Source organism: Apodemus sylvaticus, chromosome 9 (genome assembly GCF_947179515.1).
Source record: "Apodemus sylvaticus chromosome 9, mApoSyl1.1, whole genome shotgun sequence".
Taxonomy (NCBI): domain Eukaryota; kingdom Metazoa; phylum Chordata; class Mammalia; order Rodentia; family Muridae; genus Apodemus; species Apodemus sylvaticus.
In genome coordinates this window covers 50220045-50229276 of record NC_067480.1, presented here as the reverse complement: position 1 = coordinate 50229276, position 9232 = coordinate 50220045, and the positions used below count along the sequence as shown (strand labels likewise).

The following is a 9232-nucleotide window of genomic DNA, read 5'->3' as shown; positions in this document are numbered from 1 at the left end:
CACACACACACACTCACATACATACACACACAGAGTCACAATAAGAAAACTGATAGATAAACAATCATGACCGAACTTAAAACAAAAAACAAAAAACAAAAAAAAAAACAAACAATCAAAAAACGCTTTAAGGACATGATCAAAAGAGCAAGCCTAAGAACTCATAGGAAAGACTAAAGACACAGAAAATCTATTCAATAAAAACAAGAGCCCCAGTTTCCCTGAATCCTGAAAAAAAAATAAACATCCATGTACAAGAATTCTAAGTAGATAGGACTAGAAAAAATATTGATGTCATATGGGCTTCCAACTGTATATACTGCACAACAACAACAAAAAACAATTATGTTAAATGTTTCAAGAGAAAAATGCCAATTTACTTACAAAGTCCAATTCACCATAGTAACATCGGATCTCACTTAACAGAAAACCTAAACACCACAAAAGTATGGAATAATGTATTTTAAACCCTGAGAATAAGTAACTTCAAACTAAGAACCTAGAAAAAAAAAAAAAAACTCCTTTTAAAAATCAATGAAGATAAGATTACACCTCACCCCAGTAAGAACAACAGTCATTAAGAAAATAACAATAGAGGCTGGGGAGATGGCTCAGTGACCAAGAACACTGACTGCTCTTCCAGAAGTTCTGAGTTCAATTCCCATTAACCACATGGTGGCTCACAACTATCTATAATGATATCTGATACCCCCTTCTGGTGTGTCTGAAAACAGCTAGAGTGTACTCATATACAATAAATAAATAAATAAATAAATAAATAAATAAATAAATAAATAAATAAATAAATAAATAAAATAATAAGCAGTAGTTTGGGGGAAGGAGAGGAGTGATGAATGTCTTTAATTCCAGTACTCAGGAGGCAGAGGCAGGTGGATCTCTGAATTCAAGGTTAGCCTGGTTGATAGCCAAGGCTACACAAAGAAACTCTCTATAGAATAAAACAAAACAAAGTAACTAACACACACACAAAAGAATGAAAAAGTAAATAACAGCAGGGGTAGAGAGTAGAAGAGAAGGTGGGAGGGGTGTGGTGGTTTGAATACACTTGGCCCATGGAAAGCAGCCCTGTTAGAAGGTGTGGCCTTGCTATAGGAAGTGTCACTATGGAGGTGGACTTTGAGACTCCTGTGCTCAAGCTCTGCATAGTGTAGATGAGACCCTCCTCTTGGCTGCCTTCAGAAGAGAACCTCCTTCTGCCTGCCTTTGAAACAAAATATAGAACTCAGCTCCTTCTCAGCACCATGTCTGCCTAGATGTTGCCATGTTTCCTGCCAAAATGATAGTGGACTGAACCTCTGAGACTAAGCCAGCTTCTAGTAAATGTTGTTTATAAGAGTTGCCTTGGGGTACTGTTTCCTACCTCATTCTCTCTTTGCTGCCAGACCTCCGCCAACATGGGTTACATGCACACTCCCTGGAAGGGCCTGTCCCAGTTGGCACTGCTCTACCACCATAGCGTCCCATGTGACATGAACAGATTTACAAATTGTCCAAGAAAAGCATGACTCCTTCCCATATAGGTGCAATCCTGAGGGACTTCACAGGGTGTGACACAGGTCCATTTCATGACTGGAAATAAAATCTTGAGAATCCTTAGGTCTAAAGGCCTTGCCCCTGATCTCCCTGAGGATCTCTACCATTTGATTAAGAAAGTGGTTGCTGTCTGAAAGAACCTTGAGAGTGAAGAGACTCAGGCAGCTGGCCTCTGCTCTTTCTTGCCACTTGCAGAACTTCCCCTCCCCCCTACTCTTTCCCACAGTTAACAAAGGGCTCCCTTCCCCTCCCTGGCCTTTTAGAGAGGACCTGATCTGGTGCCAGAATTTTGCTATCCCCATTTTCATAGAGGTACCCCCTAAAGAACCCCCTTTTCCTGGGGAGCAACAGATGCCAACTTGGGAATAGATGATCAGCAACCTCCTTTGGCCCCCATGTAACTGAGGCTGGCACACTCACTGATAGATGGCTAAGCAATTCCCAGTGCAGCTGACTGACGCCTGTCCTTGGGAAAAGTGAAGACCAAACATCCTTGAAGAGATAAGGGTCCCACGTTTGGGCCATGAAAGGAGGGTGATCAAGTGTACACAGACAGCTGGGGCTAGTTGTAAAAACACACTATTTCCTGATGGTCAGAAGAGTGCCACCTCCCAGTTGCACGATTCTGCCCCATGCCTGAACAAACTATGTTGTGTTTGAAAGATGACTTCCCTTGTCACCTCCCCGTCACCCTAAAATCCAAAGAATCCCTGATTATACTTGTATTAAAAAATGCCAAACCCCTAGGCACGACAGGGTTGTACTCCTGTCCTGAACAATGGGAAGGCTTGTGATCCAAATCTGACTCGAATTAATAAACACTCTCATTTCACTACATCAAGTTGGCGATTCTTAGCCTTATCCTGGGGATCCGGTGACCTGGACACATCTGGGGGCTTGTCTGGGATTCCCCAGTGGATCTCTGGAATCTGCTGTCCAGAGAGTGTGAAGTTGGCGAGCAAGTGTGGTGAGTGTCAGTGTTTCTGTATTGTTCACATCTGTTATTTCTGGTTGCATTTGGGCATGTGGGGGATGGGTGGAGCCTTGAGGTAACTGTGTAAATGGCAAGAAGTGGCTAAAGTGGATGTGCTAGAGAGTCACGCGGCCTCAGGGGACAGGAAGACGTTCCTGACCCCAGGTCCAGGGTGGATGAGGTACCTACCCATTGGTTGAAAGTATTCAAGGAGAAACTTCGGCACAATCTGCTTCCCGTATCCACCTTGCTTCCACTTTCCAAGGTGAGAGTCTGTGAGTGCTAGTGCTTAGATTTACTTTTGTTTCCAGTCACTATATGACTATTTCATCAGTGGTGTTTCTGGTAGTGTTTAGTCTCATGTTATACTGGACAGTGATGGACACAATGGGACAAGTTACCTCTCACTCTCTTCCCTCTCACCCTCTTAGCATTGTTTTAGCTCACTCTTAGGAAGTGAGTACCACAGGTCACAATCTCTCGGTGATTGTAAACAAAAAGAAAATGCACAGGTATTGCAGCTTGGAGTGGCCTACCTTTGAAATAGGATGGCCACCATCTCCCCACAGTGCTAGCTGCGGGAAACAAAGAGTTTTAGAAGGTGTGGGAGTATCTAGAACACGTCCCCTGAAAAAGTGGGAAGTCTCCAAGTCGTCAAAGCCCCTCTATCCCATGTTACAGAACAGTACTCCAGAAGAAGTCATTTTCCCACTGCCTTACATTCAGACACCAGTTCTGGCCAAGGCAGTAGCTCCTGCCTCAGCTGGGAACTCACCCCGACTCGTGCCTTTGACCAGGGGACTTCCACATGCGTTTTCACCCCAGCAGATTTCCCTAACAGAGCCAGTGGGTCCCTACACTGGCTCTATTCCCGCCCATGTATTTTCCCCAGAGAGAGTGCCTCAGGTTGAGGATGGAGAGAGGTCTGGCTCAAGGGACTAGGAGCAAGTGTGCTGTGGCACCACCCCAGGATGTAGAATCAGAGGCAGATTCCACTATCTTACCCCTGAGAGCAACAGGGTCAGTTGATGAACAGGGAAACCAGCCCCATCAGTACTGGCCTTTAGCTAGTGCCAATCTTTTCAATTGGAGAAGAGAGCATGCTAGGTTCTCTGACAAACCTAAAGAGCTCATTGGTTTCTTAGACACCATCCTTTTTACCCATCAGTCCACTTGGGATGTTTGTCAGCAATTGTTGCAGATTCTCTTCACAACAGGGGAAAGAGGGTGCATCATCCTGGAGGACCAGAAAAATGTTACAGGATCCAGTGGCACACCAACTCAGAATCAAGCCGATATTGATAAAGGGGTTTCCTCTCAGGAGTCCAGCTTGGGATTATAATACGGGTATAGGTAAGAAGCATCACCGGGTCTATTGCCAGTCTCTAATGGTGGGTCTCAGGGCATCTGCCAAGTGGCCCACGAATCTAGCCAAGGTTTATGATGTCAGGCAGAAATATAATGAAAATCCAGCAAAGTTCCTCAAGTGGATTATGGACACTTTCTGCCATTATACACACTTAGACCCCAAAGAAACAGAATTTTAACATAGTGGTGCTGCCATTTATAAATCAGTCAGCACCAGATATTAGAAGGAAGTTACAGAAACTAGAAATACTAGGGGGGAAGTAATTGAGAGATTTAGTAGAGGTTGCAGAGAAAGTGTACCATAAAAGGGAAACTAAAAATGAAAAGAAGATTAAGACAGGGAAGATATTAAACAGAAATCTAGCCAAAGTTCTGCTAGCCAATGGTAACCCAAACCAGAGAAGCACCAGCTCTGGAACATCACAGAGGGGAGAGAGCCTAGAGAAGGCCACCAGCTGGGGCTTAGAGAAGTCCATCGACCAGCCTTAGGTAAGAACCAATGCACCTATTGTAAGGAGGAAGGACTGGGCCAGAGAATGCCCAAAGAAATGGTCCCAAAACAAGACTATGGTCATTGAGGTAAAAGAGAAATGAGAGAGTCATGTCTTGGATCCCCTCCCCTGAGCCCAAGGCAACCCTTAGGGTAGGGGAGGGAGGGAGCCTCTAGAATTCCTGGTGGATATTGGAGCCTACCACTCAGTGCTCATGAAGGCTGAAGGGCCATTGTCTAATAAGAAATACTGGATCCAAGGAGTATTGATGCCACAGGCATCAAAAAAATTCATGGACTACTCAAAGACCAGTGGGCTTAGGAATGGGACAAGTGTCTCGTTCCTCCATAGTTATTCCTGAGTGCCCATACCCCTTACTGGGAAGAGATCTACTAGCCAAAATGAGAGCCCAGATTCATTTTGACCCTGGGGAAATCCAGCTAACAGACTGGAACGGCAATCCAATTCAGGTGCCATTGCTTGACCTGGCCTCTGAAACAGAGAACAGACTGTACGAATCACTAGCCACCCCCAAATAAGACCTAGATGCCTGACTGACAGAGTTTCCCCATGTGTGGGCAGAAACTGGAGGCACAACATCCACCCCCTATATTTGTAGAGCTCAAGCCGGGACAGACCCAGCACGGGTCTGCCAATATGCCATGTCCCAAGAGGCACGGAAGGGGATCATTCCCCATATCTAGAAACTGTTGACCTTGGGAGCCCTTAGGCCATGCCAGTCAGTCTGGAATACCCCATTATTGCCTGTGAAGATGCCAAAGTCCAATGACTGTCACCCCATCCATGACATACAGGAAGTTAACTGCAGGGTGATGGACATACACCCCACAGTACCTAACCCTTACACCCTGTTGAGCTCTCTACCTCCAGATCGGAAATAGTATTCTGTTCTGGTCCTAGCATGCTTTCTTCAGCTTACCCTGGGCTCCCAAAAGCCAGAAATACTTTTCCTTTGGGTAACATGATCCTGAAAGAGGCATTAATGGGCAACTCACCTGGACCCGCCTGCCTCAAGGCTACAAGGATTCACTCATTATTTTTGATGAAGCTTTACATGAGGACCTGGGTGAGTACAGTGAATATCCCAGATATAATCCTTGTGCAGTATGTAGATGACCTTCTAATTGTAGCAGAAGGGTGCAAGAAAGGGACCCAGAATCCCCTACAGGCTCTGGGGGACATGGAATGTGGGGCATCTGCCAAAAAGGCTCTGTGAAGCTGAGGTCACCTATCTCGGCTACATTCTAAAGGAGGGCCAGTGATGGCTTCCCACAGCAAGAAAAGGAACTGTTCTCAGCATATCCTCCCCCCAGAACCCAAGACTGCTAAAAGAATTCTTGGGTTCTGCAGGCTTTTGCAGACTGTGGATTCCAGGTTTCTCTGAAAGAGCCAAACCTTTATATGAATCCACCAAAGAAGTCCAAGACTTTGTTTGGACTCAAGATCATCAAAGGGCTTTTGACAGACCCTACAGTCAGTTCCTGCACTCACGTGAGACCAGTCAATTCCCTCTCTCCAGAAGATTGCCTGCTGGAATAGAAAATTCAAAGAGGCACCAATCTTTTCAAGCGGAAATTAACCCAGTCTTAAGCTCACTGTTTTTGCTAACTGTGTACTACTGCCCCCAGCCCATGCCTCCATTCCGAGACCAGAAAACCACGTCAGCCTTATGACTTGATTTGGACAATTGAGAATCCTGAGACTGGTTATTATGCCCAACTGGCTCATACAAAAAAGCCACTTAGGACCCTCTAGTTCCCCGACTGTGCCTGCTGGCTGATAACTCATGGCCTGACACTAGAGAGACTTTACAACTTTCATAGCCCCAATGTCAACGGGGGACTTTTTATATATGTTCCGGGGGATGGGGGAGGGGGAAGGAGTGTTATATGTGGAGGTCCAGAACAATTTTACTGTGCTTCTTGGGGATGTGAGACATTGGTCACGGAGATCAGGACATGGAGGGTGTCAAAGGAAGACCTTATCATAGTCGCCCAGCAGGGGGACAGCTCCAAAGTTTTACTGAGGTTCACAAGCAAAGGGACAGGAAGCTGGGAAATCTTGGGGCTCTGGCTCCACATCATCAGAGGAGTTAGTCCCAGACTAATTTTTACAGTTAGACAGCTGATAAAACCAATTGTGAACCCCCTGCCGGTAGCTGTAGGGCCAAACCAGATTTTGACAAACCCTAAAACTGAATGGAGAGGCCCTGCAGTGAAAACCTGTGCCAATGCCAGTCCTTAGACTGGTGGCCACCTTTCTCCCAGTCTTCTCCTCAGCCCCAGCAGGAGTCTTCATCTCTAGATGTTAAAGACCTTCCAAATCTGATTGGCTCCCAGCCAGAGCTAACCACTTCTTGTTGGTTATGTTATAATGCTAGGCAACCTTTTTATGAGGGTATCGGACTAATATCCAGATGTGAGGAGTCTAAGAAGGATACTACATGCATGTGGTCCCAGGAAGGCCCAGCCTTAACTCTACAGACCATATCAGGACAGGGCACCTGCCTAGGGAAGGTTCCCTTGTCACATCAGCACCTCTGCAATCAACAACACCCACTGTTCATTCCAAATGGATTATCCCCACCCCCACCCCAAGTAGGCATGGTGGGCTTATTCAACAGTTCTAACCCCACATGTGCATGGAGAGGTCCTTAATTCCTCTACCACAAAAAAAGGTCTGTATTCTAGTCCAGTTAATATCACACATAACCTATTATTCAAAAGATGTAGTGCTGAAAAGCCTAGAAGGGCATGTCAGAGGGACCTCATAAGGCAGAACAGGGAACCTGACTTTAGATGTAATTCTAGGGGCAAGGTTAGCTGGAGCAGGTACTGGGATGGCTGCACTGACACTGCAGAAAAAGAATTACGACAGTTTAAAACAGACATAGATGAGAACATCCAACACCTGGAAAAATCTTTCTTGCACAATGTAGACTCTCTGGCTGAGGTGGTGCTGCAGAACAGGCGAGAGTTGGACTTAGTGTTCCTACAACAGGGAGGATAATGAGCTGCCTTGTGTGAAGAATGCTATTTCTGTCAACCATTCTGAAGTTATTAGGGAGTTACTTAGAGAAAGCATAGATAGGCACCAAAGGGAACAGGAGAACTCTAAAAGTTGGTATTATTCCCTGTTCGATACTTCCCCCTGGCTAACTACCCTCATCTCCACAATCACAGGACCCTTGATTATTATTTTACTGTTACTCACTTTTGGAACATGCATAATTAATAAACTTTTGTAGTATATGAAGCAGAGACTGAGGACCATTCAACCGATGGTGATGAGGTCCCAATATCAACTAACCAGCACAGACAATCTAAGTTTGTAGTCCAAGATTGGCCTCTGAAGTCACTAACAGAGAGAGAGGGAAATGAAGAAACACAGGCAGGCAGCCAGCCTCTGTGCTTTCTAGCCACTCGCAGAACTTCCCCTCCCCCCTGCTCTTTCCCACAGCTAACACAGGGCTCCCAGCCTTTCAGAGAGGACCCCATCTGGTGCCAGAATATTGCTGTTGGTTTGTCTACGCAGGACTGCCTACACCCCAGCACAGGTCACCTGTCTGCCCGCTGCATGGGCAGTGGGGATGGGGTGGAGACATGGGCCGCAATGAGATACACCAGGCCAAACAGTTCCACGTGGGACTTTAAGATGGGGAAAGGGCTAGCGGGTGGGAAGAAGGAAGGAAAAGAAAAAGGGGAGAGGGGGAGAAATGCTACCCAGTTATATACGGGTGATGACGTAAATTACAGGTAAAGGTGGGCCATTGAATTCTGGGTATATGGCAGCTGTTGTTTTGGCAACAGGCCTATAGTTCTAATTGTCGCCTATATGATGTCACAGGCCTTGCAGGTCTCAGTACCAACAATTGCTATCCCCGTTTTCATAGAGGCACTCCTTAATGAAACCCCTCCCCTAGGGAAGCAACAGATGCTGGCTTGAGAATAGACAAAGGGCAACCTCCCTAGTCCCCCAGTCTTCCAGGCTAGAACTCTCACTCATAGATGGCTGGTGCCTGTCCTTGGGAAGATTGAAGACCAAACATCCTTGAAGAGATAAAAGTCCCACGTTTGGGCCATGAGAAGGGGATGATCAAGACAGCTGTAGCTAGTTGTAAAAGCACTCTAGTTCCTGATAGCACTATAATGCTTCTTCTCAGGTCAGAAGAGTTCCCCTCCCAGTTGTGCGATTCTACCCTGCTGCTGCCTGAACAAACAATGCTGTGTTTGAAAGATGATTTCCCTCATCACCTCCCTGTCATCCTAAAATCCAAAAAATCCCTGATTATGCTTATATAAAAACATCAAACCCCTAGGTGTGGGTTGTACTCCTGTCCTGTGCAGTGGGAAGGTTTGTGACCCAAGTCTGACTTAATAAAGTCTTAATAAAGACTCTCTTGTTTCACTAGATCGGGTCAGCAGTTCTTAGCCTTCTCCTGGAAATTGCAATGTGACCTGGACACAACAAGAGGAACAGAAAGGATAAAGATGCTAAATTCCACCTGATTCTGATAGAGAACAGAATTCACCAGTTGGCTCGATACTATAAGACTAAGCAGGTACTTCCACCCAATTGGTAATATGAGTTATCCACAGCCTCTGCTCTAGTGGCATAAACGCTGTTGTGTATACAAGCAATAAAATCACTTTGAGTAAAGATAAAATAAAATAAAATTTAATTTATTTTTTTTAAAAAAAAAGAGTTGCATTGGTCATGGTGTCTCTTCACAGCAATGAAAACCCTAACTAGGACAGGAGGGATATTAACATTAAGGGTATTTGAACAAGTCATATGGAACCCTACTATTTTATTAGCTGCATAT

General features: G+C 45.4%; 1 pseudogene; it reads left to right on the top strand.

Moving 5' to 3' along the window:
- The first annotated feature begins 1415 nt into the window (after positions 1 to 1415).
- On the top strand, positions 1416 to 9025 carry LOC127692697 (40S ribosomal protein S13-like; annotated as a pseudogene).
- The last annotated feature ends 207 nt before the right edge of the window (positions 9026 to 9232 follow it).